Source organism: Lissotriton helveticus, chromosome 4_1, assembly GCF_964261635.1.
Source record: "Lissotriton helveticus chromosome 4_1, aLisHel1.1, whole genome shotgun sequence".
Classification (NCBI taxonomy): Eukaryota; Metazoa; Chordata; class Amphibia; order Caudata; family Salamandridae; genus Lissotriton; species Lissotriton helveticus.
Window position 1 is genome coordinate 380,079,481 of NC_136063.1, and position 19,215 is coordinate 380,098,695.

The window sequence follows — 19,215 nt, forward strand, 5'->3', positions numbered from 1 at the left end:
CACTGAAAGCAGTGTAGCAGCATGGCTTTTTTAATCATAGGCAGCGCGTTCTCAAAGAGCGAGGGCAAGAAGCAAGTACCAGCACATATCATGGTATAGGTACTAGCTGACAAAAATACACACAAGACACTAATAGACCAAAGAGGAATTGTATTGACTCCGCGTGGTAGACATGAGGACGGTGGAGTATATTATACGTTAGTCAGTGCAATGGCATCAATTCTTGGACTTTTTCTGTGCCCCATTGAGGTGTGTGGAGAGGAAGAGAGAGAGCATCAGTTACAGTGCCGATAACAACACAAGTCATGTTTGCATGCCTTGGGATCCTTATATTACATCTGACGCTAACTCATCAAGTGAAGGAGAGCAATGAGGAATCTGAAGGTAGTTAATGTATTTACCAGAAACAATGTTACCTAATATACGTAACTTTTTCTTCTAATTGATATATTTTCCCACAGATTTTTCACCAAATGAATATGTTCCAATACAGTACATCCCTAGGAGGTGGGATTGAGCGTTGCCATTAATCTAGACATTCATGCAAGACCTCGTTCATTGGAGCCACGTGTAGGTATTGCTTGGGTGAGAGAGCAGCTTTGACGATGTAAGTACGGCACAGCCGATCCCATTAGGCAACAAGTATTTTTAATTATGATGTACCGGATTATTGGGTTTCATTTCTCATCATTAACCCCTTCCGTGCTCCCATCGGCCGTTGGCCGACTGGAGCACTTCCTCGCCAGTGCTGCCGATGGCCAACGGCAGACGCAGTCCGGCTTCCTATTAGAACACCCGCACCGCGGCGGAAAAACCGCTGCAGTTAAGGCGTTAAACCCTTTGGTTCCCACAGTGTTTGACTACAAGCGCTCCTACCCTCCTGTGTTTAAGTTCATGGGGCCTTAGTTTAGCTCCAAAAATTTATGTTATCTCATTGTGTGTTTTTTACATCTATCTCACATAATACCTCTTGAGGCAGACAGTCACATATGGATTTGACAACCACAGATGATGACCCAGTTTGTGTTTTTTGTTGTCTTGTATTGTGTTGTACGTCATAACTAAGGGCAGTATGGCACCCACATGAATGAACTATGAGTATTCGTGCACAAGTGAAAATATATCACTAATTGACCTTCCACAAGATTGGTGATGAGGTCTTTGAAAAGCTTATATCAATGTGATAATCATACTTTATTCTATCCTTCCAGATTAATTTACAGAAATATACCATTTAGGTATTGTATGATTGCATGTTTTACAATATGCGCACAAGACTCTGACATTGATCAGGCATACCACATTGATTTCTTGTAGAGTGGTTTAGGGATCAACTATTTTGGTCCTGAAGAGAAGCCATGGGGAATGCCTTGAAACATGTATGCCAGAGAGGAAATGCCCCGGTTACTTACTGGTAATCTTCATTACTCCGAGTATAGTCTTCCTTGCCACATTATTAACAAAGTGAGCTTCAGCTCCACACCAGAACCCTCCAAAGCATAAGTTAGCCTCCCATCCCTCCCATCCCTTCCGAACATGGCCGACCCGTATCACCCATGACCGCTATAAGAGGAGGGCCGGCCCAACCCTTCAGCCTGACACCACCAAGCAGAAACATGAAGCTGACAGCCAGACAGGGAGGGAGGTATGGGAACTCATGTGGCGAAGAAGACTATATTTGGAGTAATGAGGATTACCGGTAAGTAGAAGTTCAGGGATTGACCATTGTTCATCTTCTTCTCTAGCAAGTAGATTTCCAATTCCAGGTAAAGGCTCATATTGGCACAATAAACCGTTTACTCTCTCCCATAGCAGTGGAAATAAAAGTATCCCACAAAGCCAGAGTGGGGGAATCACTCCCCAGCCTAACCGGGCGAGAATAGATATTTATAAAAGTCATCCTTAGGCTGGACGGGAAGTTAAGTGTGACACATTGGAGATCTATAGTTGGGGTATTTAGTTGTGTCACTGTGCAGCCCAAATGGGAAGCGACAAATATCAGTAAGCCCCCATAGGGTCTGCCCCGTTCTCCTATGGATACCATGTTAATATAGGACACAAAGCCCAGCCTTGTTATCTCTTCCCTTGCCCATGTCTCCTGGAGTAGGCAGACATCAAACTGATTTATAAATAACCCCCAATCAGGGAAGGCTAGTTTTTTTGATAGGCCTGCCACATTTCATGACAAGACTTTAAGATTGTTCACCAGGGTTGACTCCCCTCTTAGAAGGCCAGAGTTTAACGAGGCTGAGGAAACAGGGAAAATAATACTAGTTCCTCCACATACACTAGTGGTTTTTCCCCCAGTGTGTGCCCCAATCAGTTTATAAACAACCGTTGAGAGGGGTCCATCCATTTTAGATGATCCCTCCAGCTTATTGCAGTGGAGAATGTCCCAGTTTTGTGAAGCCAGACCCACCCCATTACTGAGTGTAGATTGTTGGTGAATCTGACTTGGATAGGGTGGTACATCATCTGCTCATAGTCCAGCTTTGTCATGTATTAAAAACAACTATATGTCTAAAAGCAGAACATTTTATTTTAAAAATACCAAAAGCGCATAAAATAAAGTCGCTGGTATAATGAGCAACTTCATTCAAAAAAGTGTGAGAAACTGATTCAAAGCACATCCTAACAATACTGTCCTTGAAACCAGAACGACAACATTTATAAATAGGTGATGTGAATAATGCTCACAGAATCAGGCATACACAGGGCCCCTCAACCTCTGCGGTGCAGGGTGGCCCCTAGCTCTAGCTCAAGGCTCTGTCACCCCCCATGCCCCTTTCACCACCTGTCATGCTGCAAAGAAGTGCCTAGGCGTGGGGTCACCTCCTGGCAGTTCACAGCACCCCAGGTTTTGTGACTACCTTGATCATAATATACTCTGATGAGGAACGCCAGCAGAGATTCTGTTCAGAAGGAACACCATCAGCCCATCCTGCTTGTGACAGTACCCAACCTACACCACTAGAAAATAAATCATAAATGCAGCCTAGAACTGAGCATTCTGTGCTGCGTCTGTCTGCTCTTCTTATGTGTGGCTGTCTCCGAACTGAGAGACCTGGTATGCCCGTAGCATTCCCATAACAAATGCTATTCCCATTCTGACAAGCAAATCTGCCAGGTCACACATAGCCTTACACTACATAAGGCACAGAGTTCACCATATTTTCAGGCACCTCACAGGAAACATGCGCTCTAAACAGTGTCTGCCACCATCAGATTGGCAGGCTTTGACTGTCATCAGGGTTCCATTCTGTATGCATGTAATTCTGAAGGAAGCAGCCCATCCCTGCGTTTAATAGAAATGGCAACACAAACAATTTTCTCATCTGGTGTGGGCTGCCATGGGCTTCTCCTAGAGGACCGTCCCCCAACTAAGAGGCATTAGATCAAAACACATGAAAAAGATAATAAACCAATTTTATTATCGTTTTAATTTTCTTCATACCTGCAGACTGCCAGCGAGGCCATAGGGTGGGGTTGGCCATGCAATGCATGACAACAGTGGAGAAGAAGGATGATGGGTACCACTAAGTGCACATGATGGTTTGGCCAACCGTCTTAGGCCGGCCAAACCATCATGTGCGCTTCGAATTTCTCCAACAGGCTTTATTGTGCTGCTGGGGGGAGAAAAGCCACAGTCTCCCAGGCACTGTCTGAGAGACAAACCAGGCCATTCACACCAATCCTAGCGATTCTCTCATGCTGAGAGCCCATGCACTGTGCACCAGCCGGCACCAGCCGGCCCTGGAATCGAGGATCGGAAGAGGAGGAACCCGGCGACTGGTAAGAATAGTTTTTTACTTTTTAATTTTTTGTTGTCTGTGCTTAATTTTGTATTCCCCCCAGTCCCGCCCTACCACTTCAGACCCTAAGCAGCCGCCACTGGTATCTGCAAGACTATATGTGCTGCACAGGCGTATGGTCTGAACTTCAGAATGTAATAGCAGAAATCCTGGGACCAATTCTGGGTTCCCTGCTTGACCAAAATGTGTGATCCTAGTCAGATGTTTTATTTCACAGAGCCTCCATTTTCTTCATTGTCACAAATGAGTGCTCCTTAAAATGCACAAGTTCAGGAGGGTATGCTCTTTAGAAAGATTTCTTATTTTTGTTTTAATCGAAAACAATATTGCTGCATGTTAATGTTGCTTCATGTATCATAAGAAATTAGGCCACATATACGGCGTCCTTGACAACTGACTAAGAGCATTGTCATTAGGGCGGGTGCGCAGGAATGTTTCTAAATTACCATTAAAAAAATCATATTTAAAAGACAGGATACGCACACATACTCTCTCTCAAACAGCCACACACGTCAGCACCAGTCAGCCGCTCGTTATTGTGTTGTAAGGCAGCTAGCACCGGGGGTGAAACTGGAGTGTTAATCACTGTAAGTTAAAGAACAGTGTCAGCCCTCACGTCATGCTCCATGCAGCAATCAGTAAGAGGGAAGGGAGTTTGAGGTTCAGAGTATTGGCAGACTGATTGGGATGGATTACTATAATATGGACAGCCCACAGCTTAATCTAAATGGTCCCCCTGGAAACTACACCGTGTAAAACAAGCATTTGCAATGCAATAGGTCTCGCATTTACGCGAGTTTAAGCTATTGGCATTGTAAATGACAAAGTATTTTATTTATGTTTTAAAAACCGGAAAAAATAAATAAAAGGCATTATCATTTACAATGCTAATAGCTCAAACTCGCGTAATTGCGAGACGTATTGCATTGCAAATGCTTTTTTTGCCTCTTTCCATTTCCAGACAAGGCTGAAGCCAAGCAGCAAGCGTTTCCCAGCCATGCGCCATCATGAAATAATCGCAGAGAAATCTAGTAGCTTGATAAAAAAAAGCAGGCGCTGCCCTCGTGAGGAGCGAAGAAGCCCCTCCCGCCCGGCGTCGACGAGTCTTCCGTTTCTAGGCAACGGCCCCACCGGCACCAATCCCAGCGCGGCTCCTCGTCTGACGTCAGAGGAGCTGCGCTCGGGATTTCTGAGACTCCCGAGGTTCCCGGGCTGCGGCGGTGTTTACGGGGAGGCAACTTTGAATTTCCCTACAATGCCGCTGTGGGAGGCGGCGGTGATTTCAAACAGCGCTCCTTCTGGCACAGTGCTCCACAGTGCCTTCCCATGCGTAAGGGGAGAGGAGCCCGGTGAGTGGGGTTGAGGGTGGGGGTGTATGCGCGTGTGTCTGTTTGAGTGTGTCTGTGCGTGCGTGCATGTGTCTGTTTAAGGGGGGGTGCGTGTGTGTATGCAGCATGTGTCTGTTTAAGGGGGGGTGCGTGTGTGTATGCAGTGTGTGTATGTGCGCATGTGTGAGAGTGGCTTTGTTTGCGAATGGGAATATGAGGCACGGCGACGTGCGCGCTCCCGAGGTTAAATCTCGGCCAGGAAAAGCGCGTGGAACTCTGCTGTCCACATTCCCCCAAAAGTAACTACATAAGTTGTCTCGCCCTAGACAGCAAAGCTTCGCTTTGCTTTCGTCTAGGCGAGACCTAAAAAAAGGAGCAGGCACATAAATGGAAGAGAAAACACTCACCAGCAGCGCATAAGCGAGTGTCAGCCTTTCCTTTGATTAAAGTATACCAGCACATGTGCACTGCAGAAATGCCAGAAGTTCAGAGCAGCAGTAAACCCTCCCAAGCCCCTCGCAATTCCAATGAGTGACATGTCCAAAATTAATGGAAGACACAACCTCTATATGCAATCTACGAATGTCACCCTTCTCACCTTGAGTCTGCCAGCCCCCTGCTCATACACTCACTGACTTCATCACTGTGGCTTGTGGACCACGGAGTCAGCGCTCGGGAGCAGATAAAAGCAAGTGCATGAAAAATGGACTTCGCCCTGTACCTTCATAACTGCCCTGGCAAGGACGAGTGAAACATTTTCTCAGGCATGCGCAGTTACGTCTCAGGAGCCAGGAAATATACTGTATATTTTATTAGGTATCAGCCAGCCTTTAGCTGAACCACTCGTGTGCTCCAGCCTTTCTCCTCATGTCTCATGTCATCAATGGCTGTGCCCCGACCATCACGCTCACACACACACACCAGCCGCAGCTGACCATAGGTACAGAGATTGCATTTCATTAGGTGAGAACACGTGAATATGACCCATTCAACATCAGAGGATATTATGTACTCATGTGTGCAATGATAATCAAAATCACATCCCAACAGGTGGTGGTGTAAATTGTAGCAGATGACACCATGCAAAATATTTTGACATGGGTTACAGGATTAGATACAAATCAACACACAGGGCCTGATTATGATGCTGACCGCCATTGAGGCGGTGTTGGGACTAACCAACAAGTAGTTGGCTGTTCCACGTGGCAAATTATGATGTGACTGCAATGCAGGGGATTGGGATCATGGCTTTTTAAATTGGCACTTGTGTTGCGGACTGAAAAGGGCCACAGCACAAGTGGCAATAAAAAAAGGGATGTTTATAAACATCCATGCACTGTGTGCCAGGCAACAACAGTTTAAGGTGCAAGTGCTCCCTGTGAACATTTTAATTATGATTGGTTATCAATGATTGGCATATTTGAAATACTGGTAAGTCCCTAGCATCCTGTGTGTGCCAGACACCATCAGTGTCAAAATGCAAGTGCTCCCTGTAAAAATGTTAATTATGATTGATTATCCAGTATTGGCATATTTGATTTACTGGTAAGTCCCTAGCAAAGTGCACTGTATGTGCCCATGGCCTGTAAATCAAATGCTACTGGCAGGCCTGCAGCACTGATCATGCCACCCACACCAGTAGCCATGTGGTGCCTAGCACACGGAGTATGGATGTTTGGGGGGTCACCACATATGCACGCTGGGCCTCCTAGAGGAGCCCTGCTGGGGACCCCCAAAGTCCCTTTCCATGAGAGTCAGACTGCCATGGAAAGGCTGTCAGAAAGGGACATCGTAATCCCTATGGCAGTGCATGTGCAGGCACCACCCCTATTGTAGGGCATACGATCCGACCAACGGCCTGATGGGCTACATGAGCCCATCAGAAGCGTTGGTCTCTCCCTCTGCTGGATGCAAAAGAAACAATTGAGGGATGGATGCTGAACAATGCAAACATTCTCCCCCATTCCCAAGGATCTTGGTTTAATCCAGCATTATTTTGCTCTCCATGCCACCCCAGTTTGGACCCAGCCATATGCAAATCAGTCTTGACCCTGTTCTTTATGGGAACAGTCCAGCCCGAACTGCCAAGCTTGGTCCTCCCTGGACTGGAAACAAGCATCCTGTGACCAGTTTTGGGGCATCACCCCTCATTAGCCAGGCTAAGTTGGATCCAGTGGTGCAGTGAGCATGGGATGCACATCTGGGCATACCATTGCCATGTCGGTCGGACCATCACCAACGGCCTGTCAGTGGAGGTCCGTCTGCCATCCTAAAGAGGCCCACAGTTAGATATGTTGTGCTATGGAACTGGTGGTTGTTTCTGCCTATGAATGTGGTATTTGCTACAGTGCAAGCTACACTGAAAGCAGTGTACCAGCATGGCTTTTTCAACTATTGGCAGCGAAGCCTCAAAGAGCAAGGACAAGAAGCAAGTAGCAGCACATATCATGGTATTAGGTACTAGCTACCAAAAATACACACAAGACCAAAGAGGAATTGTATTGACTCCGCGTGGTAGACATGAGGACGGTGGAGTATATTAAACGTTAGTCAGTGCAATGGCATCAATATTTGGACTTTTCTGTGCCCCATTGAGGTGTGTGGAGAGGAAGAGAGAGAGCATCAGTGACAGTGCCAATAACAACACAAGTCATGTTTGCATGCTTTGGGATCCTTATATTACATCTGACACTAACTCATCAAGTGGAGGAGGGCAGTGAGGAATCTGAAGGTAGTTAATGTATTCACCAGAAACACTGTTAGCTAATATAAGTAACTTTTTCTTCTAATGGATATATTTTCTCACAGATTTTTCACCAAATGAATATGTTCCAATGCAATACATCCCTAGGAGGTGGGATTGAGTGTTGCCAATTAATCAAGACATTCATGCAAGACCGCGTTCATTGGAGCCACGGGTAGGCATTGCTTGGGTGAGAGAGCAGCTTTGACGATGTAAGTACGGCACAGCCGATCCCATTAGGCAACAAGCATTTTTATTTATGATGTACCGGTTTATTGGGTTTCATTTCTCATCATTGAACCCTTTGTTTCTCACAGTGTTTGACTACAAGCTCTCCTCTCCTCCTGTGTTTAAGCTCATGGGGCCTTAGTTTAGCTCCAAAAGTGTACGTTATCTCATTGTGTGTGTTTTTACATCTATCTCACATAATACCTCTCCAGGCAGACAGTCACATATGGATTTGACAACCACAGATGATGACCCATATAGAGTGTGTGTTTTTTGTTGTCTTGTATTGTCTTGTAGGTCATGACTAAGGGCAGTATGGCGCCCACATGAATGAACTATGAGTAGTCGTGCACAAGTGAAAATATATCACTAATTGACCTTCCACAAGATTGGTGATGTGCTCTTTGAAAAGCTTATATCGCTGTGATAATCATGATTTATTCTATCCTTCCAGATTAATTTACAGGAATATACCAATTAGGTATTGTATGATTGCATGTTTTACAATATGCACACAAGACTCTGACATTGATCAGGCATACCACATTGATTTCTTGTAGAGTGGTTTAGGGATCAACTATTTTGGTCCTGAAGAGAAGCCAAGGGGAAGGCTTTGAAACATGTATGCCAGAGAGGAAATGCCCCGGTTACTTACTGGTAATCTTCATTACTCCGAGTATAGTCTTCCTTGTCACATTATTAACAAAGTGGGCTTCAGCTCCATACCAGAATCCTCCAAAGCAAAAGTTAGCCTCCCATCCCTCCTATCCCTTCCCAACATGGTCGACCCTTATCACCCATGACCTCTATAAGAGAAGTGAATACAAAAAGGTTGTGGGTCCAAAAACCTGGCCAGCCAGGACCTCAATAATTGCAAAAACAGAGAAAATGCGGCTGGTCAGATAGTTTACAATATCATTCAAAACCCACACAGCCAATAAGTGCTGAGTGGTCAGGCCTTTTGTTAGCAAAATATTTATTCAGCATTTAAAAAAACCAAATCTACGAAATTGGTAAGAATATGACGTACAAGGAGACACACCATCAGGACAGATAAATCACAAAGCAAAAACAAGCAACTGTGTACACCGAACTTATAAAGTATACAAAACATTGGAAAAATGAACAAATCAGTCTTTTTACATTAAATAGACACCAAAATGTCACTTCGACTTCAATATAGACAATACAAATCAATTAGAAAATCAAAAACATATAGCATAAGGAATCAAAACAAAACCAGTCCTTTGACTGTACTACCAATGGACAGGCGGAATGCACGATGGAAAGAGGCTGCCTGCCTATCCACAAGACCTGTGACACTGTATTTTAAATGGTTGCAAACTAGGGCCCACTGCAGTGGGACAAATTCGTCCCAAGTCGCACACTTCCTTCTTGTCACAGGCTGGGGGTCTACGCGTTTCGAACCAACAAAGTTCTAGGTTCTCCTCAGGACAGGGACTGGAATAATCACTGTACAACGTGCACAGGTGGTCACACGGGTGACAGCGAAGGCTGTAAACCAGGACATTAACTCTCTGGAGCAATTTATTCGATGTCAGAGGTGAAATGGCGTCCGCCCAGGACTTTCACTACGCCTTCGGCAACGGACTTGCTTTCCGGTTAACATTTCTGAACCGCGGCAGATTTACTCCCGCCACCGACGTTTAAAACAACCCCTAAATTGATTCTTTATCAAGACGCCACTCAGTATACTAAGAATGTGAGTGTGATCTAACCCTACAGCAGTGTACCGCTGGGCGGACGCCATTTCACCTCTGACATCGAATAAATTGCTCCAGAGAGTTAATGTCCTGGTTTACAGCCTTCGCTGTCACCCGTGTGACCACCTGTGCACGTTGTACAGTGATTATTCCAGTCCCTGTCCTGAGGAGAACCTAGAACTTTGTTGGTTCGAAACGCGTAGACCCCCAGCCTGTGACAAGAAGGAAGTGTGCGACTTGGGACGAATTTGTCCCACTGCAGTGGGCCCTAGTTTGCAACCATTTAAAATACAGTGTCACAGGTCTTGTGGATAGGCAGGCAGCCTCTTTCCATCGTGCATTCCGCCTGTCCATTGGTAGTACAGTCAAAGGACTGGTTTTGTTTTGATTCCTTATGCTATATGTTTTTGATTTTCTAATTGATTTGTATTGTCTATATTGAAGTCGAAGTGACATTTTGGTGTCTATTTAATGTAAAAAGACTGATTTGTTCATTTTTCCAATGTTTTGTATACTTTATAAGTTCGGTGTACACAGTTGCTTGTTTTTGCTTTGTGATTTATCTGTCCTGATGGTGTGTCTCCTTGTACGTCAGGTTCTCTATAAGAGAAGGGCCGGACCAACCCTTCAGCCTGGCACTACCAAGCAGAAACATGAAGCAGACAGCCAGACAGGGAGGGAGGGATGGGAAGTCATGTGGCGAGGAAGACTATACTTGAAGTAATGAGGATTACTGGTAAGTAACCAGGGCATTACCTCCTCTTAGGTCTTCCTTGCCACATGATTAATGAAGTGGGCACATACCAAAGCCAAGCGGCTTCTTGTAAACTCATAAGAAACCAACGGACCAGAAGGGGAAGCCAACGAAGCAGGCAAACCCAAAAGACCAGACGAGTGGAAGGGCCACCCAAAAGAGAGGCAACCATGAGCAGGAAGAACCAGCCTGGGGAAGAGAGACACCGGGAGGGCTGATAGCCCGGACCACCGAGACTCGTAGGGCCACCAGAAAATTTGCCCAAACCAATGACTGAAGGAGGACAGAGAAGGCACGGAACCAGACCGTACGGAGCCAAAAGCAACAAGAAACAGGCCCCAGAACAGAAAGCAGTAATGCGGTCCAAACATTCCAAGACTGACCAATGGACAGCCAAAATTGAGATGGGAGCAAAAGCCCAGATTGTGAAACTGAAGAAACAGAGGGCATCCCCACCACAGCAACCCAACAAAAAGCCACAGCAGAAAAGAGACGCAGCCCTAGAGAAAGTCAGCAACGGTATACACCCGTTACAACGGATCTTTTACTCTGCACTACCATTACAACGCGACCATTACAACGCATTGCGCTGGGGGGCGCTCTAGGATAGGGAATAAGTATAATTTACTATCCAACACCTTCCCTAGGGTCCACGGGGACTGGAGTTAGAATAGTAAATTATACTTACCACTATCCAGCGCCCCAAGGCGCTATGCGTTGTAACGGTATGCGGAGTAAAAGTCGCGTTGTAATGGTCTGCGGAGTAAAAGTATGCGTTATAACGTCATACATCCGTCAGCAACACCGCACGGTCGACCACCAACCACGAGAGTGCTGAAACCACCAGAGGACTGAAGCAGCAGAACCAGACGCAATTAAAACAGACTGGCAGGGGCCGCAAGAACGGATAGAGGTGCAGAAAGGAACCCGGCATGCCAACCGAACAACCAAAAAAAACAAAGGTCACCAAACCCCACCCGCGAGGAGATAAACAGTTGGGACATGGACCCCAGTCTCACAAAGGACCCCCCCACAAGGGAGCACAACACCAAGGAGAGAACCCAGGCAGGCACAAGGCAAAACAGACCCAGGAAGCTGCAGGAAACGACTCCGCTGAGACCTGGCCACCAAGGGAACCCAACCGGCCAACAGTGAAAAGCGGAAAGCCCACAAGGCCGCCCATGGGGCCAGAAGAGCAGAAGAGACCAGGCCCAAGGCCAAGCCACCGGAAAGGAAGCAAACGGCCACCAGAGGACACCATGCACAATAAAGCATATAGAACCCGGCAGGGAGGGGAAGGCATCACGGAGGAGCAAGACTGCCCTGCTCAGGGAGCAAGCAAACTTTCCCAGTAAAGTTCCACATGAAGGAAGCGAGCCGCCGAAGTGAGCATCCAGGTGGCCACACAGCCAGCCAACAACCCGGCCTGACCCAGCGGAACAACAAAGAGCGGACAGGAAAAGGAGCGTACATGGTGGAAAAGCAAAAGGCAGAAGCACACCAAAGGTGAGAAGGACAGAAGAGCTGGGTGAAACGAGCCAGAGCAACGGCAACACCTCCAGGAAGCAAACCCGAGCCAGCAGGCCCCAGCACCCCAAAACCAGAAACAAAGACGAAAAGGATGCAAATTCCACACAGGAAGCACAGGTCCCCGCCCGGGGAAGCAGCACTGGGAAATCTCAGCATCCCGGACAATAAAAAGCACAGATCGATCATATACCACCTTGGGAAAATTCATAAGAAATGGCAGAAAACAAACCCTTGTCATGTGCAAGCCTTCGCCGCCAGAGGCACAGCACTTACCATTGAGCCATAGCTCCATGGTCTAACACAAATCCGGGAGCCCAGGTGAGAAGGTAGACAGAACCACCACCGGGGACTCCACTGGAACAAGTGACCCAGTCAAGGACAGCACAACCTTGCCAAAAAACCAGAGGGGGAAACATAAGACAACAGCACCTGGTATACCCAGGCGGTCTTCCATTCAGGTACAAAACAGGCCCGACCCTGCTTAACTTCTGAGACAGGCGAGAACAGATGCTCTCATGGTGGTATGGCTGTAGGCCCAGCAGCCCCCCGAGTATGAGGTAGGTGAAAAACCTGCCCACAAAAGCAAGGCAAAGGCCATCAACACCCGGGAAGGGGATGCCAGAACAGAAAGACCACCTGCCGCAGCAGTAGACAGGGTGGGAAGTGAGTCTCCATGACAAGAGAAGGGTCACCCACAGGAATTAACCGGAACCCAGGAAGGCCCAGAAGCATTGAAACCAACTGGAGAACCCCAACACGAACAGCTGGGGGGCCACACGTAACCAGCGGAAGAGGGATGGTACCTGACCAGGCAGTCACCACCCCAAGGTAGTAGACCAACCAAAGAGCCACTGCACTTCGGACATGAGCAGGAGGTCCCAACAACCGGTGACCTAAGGAACCGTGACAGAGGCCACCCAGAACAGGAGGAGAGGCAACAGAAGTACCTAACAGAGCCCCAACCCCCAGGAAATGAGGAGAAGCATGGCCAGGATGAGGGTGCAAGTGCTGCCTGCCGAGCCAGGGAGCCCAAGGAGGAGCCACAGCTGTGGCCCTGGACAAGAAATGGAAAGCCCACCAGGAGCAGAAATAAAAGTAAGAGCCCACTAGGAGACCACTGAAGCAGTTCAGAGACGGACCGCCCCATCAGCCATGTAGCGGCCCACAGCCTGGGGAGGATGTCCAACCAGGAACAGATCAGGACAAACCCCGCACAACAACGGGGAGCAGGCGGGAACAGGAGTACACAGGACATAAGGACTGCAGGCCCAAAGCCGAGAAGGGAAGAAGAAGTCAAGGACAAACACAGCAAACAAAATGAATCCGTGGCCCTGCGATATACCCCTTAAACCAGTAAAACACTAGGACAGGAACACACACCCCAAAGGGCAAATAGTTGAAGCATGGTTCACCACCAGTATGTACATTAATGGCAATCAAAGAGCACCTCTTCTAAGTACATATTACTACCCAATGGAACCCATCTGCAACCTCAGAATAAAGAAAGATTGAGAAGGGCCCAATGCTGTGTCATGAAGTGGACGTAAGGCTTCTGGATGCCGCTTCACAAAACACCAATGTGCACAAAAAAAATAGATAGTAATGACCAGCAGGTAATAAATACCAAGACATATTGCAAAAAAAGTCGTACATAGAGGACAAACCTACATAAAGTACAAACACCTAAATTGGCATACACACACTGCACGTGGACACAGGACCAATATCACTAGGCAGAAGGGGGAAAACCAAGACTAATCTGAATTAAGATTCAGACCAGGAATGCAAAAACAGGTATAAACCTATAAATAACATTCACCCAGAGTACGAAGTTCCCACTGGCCAAAACTTGACAGGCATCAGAAGAGCCGCACCGGGACGAGAATGCCAAACAGAACCTGCTTCCATACACAGCCATAAACCATGTGTACAGTGGTGCAGCGTGATAAGGATGAAGTGTGCATGCATGTGTGCAAGACAACGCAAACAACTAAACATCCCGAAAGCTATGTGTAGGAAAGTGAACTACCCAAGTGGCATAAAGATTCCCTCCAAGGAACCGTGCTACTCCAGGTACACCGGTAATCTACACGCTGCATGCCCCTGGACCGAGAAATGGGTGAGTGTTAGGCAACTTCGGGACCGGGTTCGCCTGAGGCAATGGCAGCCACGCACGGCATCTGGGAGTATGCGCTCCCACCCCGGGGCGGGGGATCAGCACGGGTCCCTCTGTCTGCCGAGACCATGCCCAGCAGGCGGACCATCAAGACCAGGTGCCTTGAGACCAGCCTCACCACAAGGACCAAACCTTCCAACCAAGGCATGCTACGTAAAGCGAAGCCCCGCAGCAGCCAGCGCCGGTAGCCAGACCACAGTGAGGCCCCCTGGGGGCCCCCAAAAACAAAAAAAACAACGCAGATGCACACACGGGACCGTAGAACGGATCACTGGACGCGCCCACCTCACACACAAGCCCCCAAGCCATCGCAGAGCCTGACCAGCAGGTATAATGAGAAATCTGAGGAGTTTGATAAAGGGCAAGACTAGAACCCCTCATATTGAGGTAATAACAGCCAGCATCCCTGTTCAGGTGTGCTAATGCAACAGAAGGAGAGACAACAGGGAGGGCACGAGTAAAACTACCAAACACTTTGCCCACACGGAGAGGGAAAGAAAGGCCACCAGGAAGAGCCCAAGACCGCCTCGTCCGTCTCCCTGTAAACCCTGGCCTCGCTAAAGCAGAGCCTAACTGGCCCAGACCCGACACCGGGGGAAGGAAGGAGGATGGTCCCAGATTCCTAGGGCCCGCTAGAGCAGGGAACACTTACCTGAAACACATTCAGGAGAATCTGTAGCGCAAAACCAAAGAAACAGGCGGAAGGGTTGGGCCAGCCCTCCTCTTATAGAGGTATGGCGTGATAGGGGTCGGCAATGTTGGGAAGGGATGGAAGACATGGGAGAATACATTTTGTTTAGGAGGGTTCTGGTGTGGAGCTGAAGCTCACTACTTTAATCATGTGGCGAGGAAGACTTACGAGGAGGTAATTGCCCATTATAGCATACATCCTTCGCTCCCCATTTTTACTAATACCAGCTATAGGGAGTATTAAAATGTAGTTTCCATGCGCCAGGAATTTTTTAACTCACTACATTGCCTATGACCCTTCCACTCTGACACCAACACATAGAATCACCTCACTAATATGTGCTCCCAAATCTCCGTTGGTCGCAGCACACCCCATCCCACAGCAGCCGGGAAGAACCCGGTGAAAAAGCATGTCACCAAAGGACCTTGTAGTGGGTGAGGGTTATTTTAACAAAACACTTTGATTTCCTATACATTCTTAGGAAAATCTTTTGTCTTCTAAACACTCACTTTAGAACCAATTCTGAAAAGGACAGTTTGATGTATAAGTAAAATGTGGACTTTTTTGTTTTTTTCGCAATTTATAGAGAAGGCTGTGTCCACAGCTTACAGAACCTCTTCACTCCCTCCCTTGTTTGTGGTTATTAATCATGCAAGACAGCCAAAGCAAAGTACCCATCATTGCATGCATGGGCGGTGAGTCAGTAAAGTTTGGCAAAAGTATGCAAATATGACCAGGCGGATGCACCACAGATGTCAGCTATGAAATGGTCTTAGTGGAGTGGGCATAAATGCTCTCCACAGAGTCTTTGTTGGCCAAAGTATAGCATATGTTGATACAAGGAATGATACAGCCATACTCTATGGAAGTTTGAAACCGTTGTGCAGTCCGCTGGGTACTGTTGATGCCTGGAAACTTTACACAATAGGTGAGTCCTTTGACCAGATTATCCTTTGCATTGCTGTTGTGTTTTTACACAGGGGCATGCTTTCCACCTTTTGCTCACTGAGAAAATATGTCCACACTGGTTTTAATTGGTCACTCTCACTTTTGTCTGTAAACTGTACCTGTTGTGATATGCTTTTCTCTCTCCCCTCCAGGTAGTTCCAGCACAACACAGGTACACTCACACATGAAGCACGTTCTCTTTTTGTGAGTTTTTAGAACAACACATTGGATACTCTTATAGATCCTTTAAATGTAGACAGTTACTTATGGCATATGACTTTCTCCTAAGGTCCTGAGGAATCGCGAGTCACTGTACATTAACGCGAGAAACATGTCGACCACTACGATCACACACTAACTGAGGCTAATGTAGGAAACATTGCATTCCATCGAGTACCGGCTAGTTTTCTGATTTTAACTAGAGCAGGAGTCCCCCAAAATAAACTTTACACTGGTACTCCCAGCTTTATTTTAACTCACTTGCATGTCTACGCACTATTGGCCCCACACTTCACCAAACAGCTGTTGGATAGAAGATCTCCGCTAAAGTGCCCCTCTTTGAGGTGTCGTCCGTTGGGTATTGCACCGCCGACCCAACGAGGAGCAGCCCAGATAATGAAGCATGACACCTGAAAGGGTGTGTGAGGGCATTACATCCAACAAAATGGATGCCCAACTGTAGGACTCACTGAGACCAACAGCATCCAGACATTAGTGTGACACGTACATTCCCCCATTTGAGGAACAGCGCAGCTTCCTTTGTATAAGATACAAGGAATGACCCAATGAGACAAGATGCATTAAGACACTGTCCTATCCTTTTTACATCTGGTGAAGCTGATCTGCTCTGTTCTGTTGAATGCTACTGATGTAGTACAACACAGTATGAGGAGGAGAAAAGAAGGATGGAATGGCAATGGACTGGCCCATTGCCATTCGATTTTTTAGAAATCGCTACTTGGTAATCACAAAATGCAATGCAACAAAACAGACAGCAAATACTGGTTCTCTAATTGCGATTCCTTAGGAATCGCAAACACAATTAGGGGATCGCTTCTTGCAATTGCGACTCCACTCTTTCCTAAGGGTCTCAAAGCCCATAGATGAGAATGGTCTTGCATTAAGTAAATTGCGATTACCTAATTGGTAATCGCAAATTAGGTAATACAAAGGCACCAGCCCGGGGGCCTAAGTCCCCCCTGAGGCGCCCCTCAAAAAAAGATACACATGTAAGGTACACACATGCCCTATGGACATGTGTGCTCCACATGGCACTTCGAATATTGCAGTTTTGTGCATTTTTTCAAAGTAAGCACATGGGTTCCATCAACTTGAAGGTGATGGTAATTAGCGTTTCCTAAATGCACCATTCGCGTTTAGGAAAGGCTTCTTGCATGTGTATTAGGGAAAGGCCATTTTGTGATCGCAAACAGCCTATTTTTGTGAATTGCACTGTTTGCGATTGCAAAATAGCTTGATGCATGTGCCCCTTAGGCTTTCTGCCTACACATGGTAATGACTTGCCCTGATAAATTTAATGCGGGCCAGTGAAGTGTATAATTGTCTCTACGTTTGTATGTGAGGGTCTGGGTGTAAGTCGCTGACTCCAGGTAGTTGTAAGAATGTGAAGTGATTCCAGGAGTGTTGCTCACCCTTCCTTCTTATTTGATAGGGACGTTGATTGTGCAGCAATTCTTGCTTTTAGCAGTGGCGAGGTGGCACAGGGCTGCTGAATTATTCAGTCTGTGGATAAATTATTTAGGTTTTGTGCTGCTCTGGGGATATTTTATTTGTTGTCATAACCTTACTTGTTCCTTGCTTCAGCTGTTTCAACCTGAGCTCATTCCCAGCGTGATCTGATGTGGATTCTATGCAATAGAAATGTGATATATGCGGACAGCTATCCTCAGGAACTAACAGTACTGCCCATAAATGATACTAAAAGGATCCCAGCGCTATTAACTTCAATTATTCTCAAGTGTTAAATGTCCATCGTGCTAAAAAGTTCTCGCCAATTTCTTTGCAAACATCTGGACAATTTACGCTGGGTTGAGTCATTTTTGTTAATAAAGCAGGCAAAAGAGCAATCGTAGATATTACTTTACATAGCACTGCTACTTTTACATGCAGTGTATTTACCAATGTTTTCTTTAAGTAATTGTATTATCAATCAATTAGTGATTCTAATTCTTTAGTCTATTCTCCTGGTAGTTTAACTGCTTCTGAAGTGTATGTCTCTAAGTATAATTGACAGATACAAGCTTGACGACTAAGATCACCATACATCCTTCCAAGAAGAGGCAAAGGACCTGTATTTCATCACACAGTTTACTAAGAGGCCAGTTACCGGTGTAGGAACCAATCTAAAAAATCCAGATTTTGCTGTCGCTGAAAATATATGCATTTTCGACTCCTACTTTAGACTAGATTGTACTTTAATGGCCTGAATTTGTGTGTTCCTGTGTGTGAAACCTCCCTGTCGCCTCATTTATGGCTTTTCATAAAGGGGAAAAAAGCATGTTTTTGCGTACAGAACGTTAACTGCATACTTGCATAACTTCCGCGCCAACTATGAAATGTATTCAATCCACCGGCGGAAATCATCGTCAAAAGTGTGTGGTGTCAGGGCGCAACAGAAAAAAGAAGGCAATCTCATATGCAAAATAGGAGTTTCAGTGAAGTGTAGAAGGAGTGGCCAAGGGAAGACACTGCATACTAAGTACACGCCCACAAATGAGTGAATGATCCAGCAAGAGTGATCATTTACGAAAATTTAGAGGGACATCTGCATAAATGAAGGCCTGTCCTAATTACACCGACCAAGACTAAGATTTAATACCAGACCTGCAGACCAATGGCAGGGTGGATGGCAAATTGTATCCCAAGAAAAAGTTAAACACAGCCCATACAGTCCAAAAGTGAAGATTGCACACAGCTCATAGTACTGCTGCATTGCAAAAGACTGGCGACATCGATCTCATAATAGCATACTTACTCTAAATACATGCAACGTTAACATCGTTAGTTATGATACAGGAAATCAAGGCAATTGAACACAGAAGAACATCATTAACATGTTGTGGTTCCCTACACTAAGCGCTATTCACAGGATCTGGAATTCTAAAACCGATTTAATTTTCACCGTGACATTCGCATACTTTTGAAATGCCTTTTTAGATTCAGCCCTGTCTGTGACAGGGACTTTAGCAGAACATGTAACCCCAGTCTTTAGAGTTTCTACAAATGCGAAACATAGGTAAAAGTGATTGCGGACCAAGACA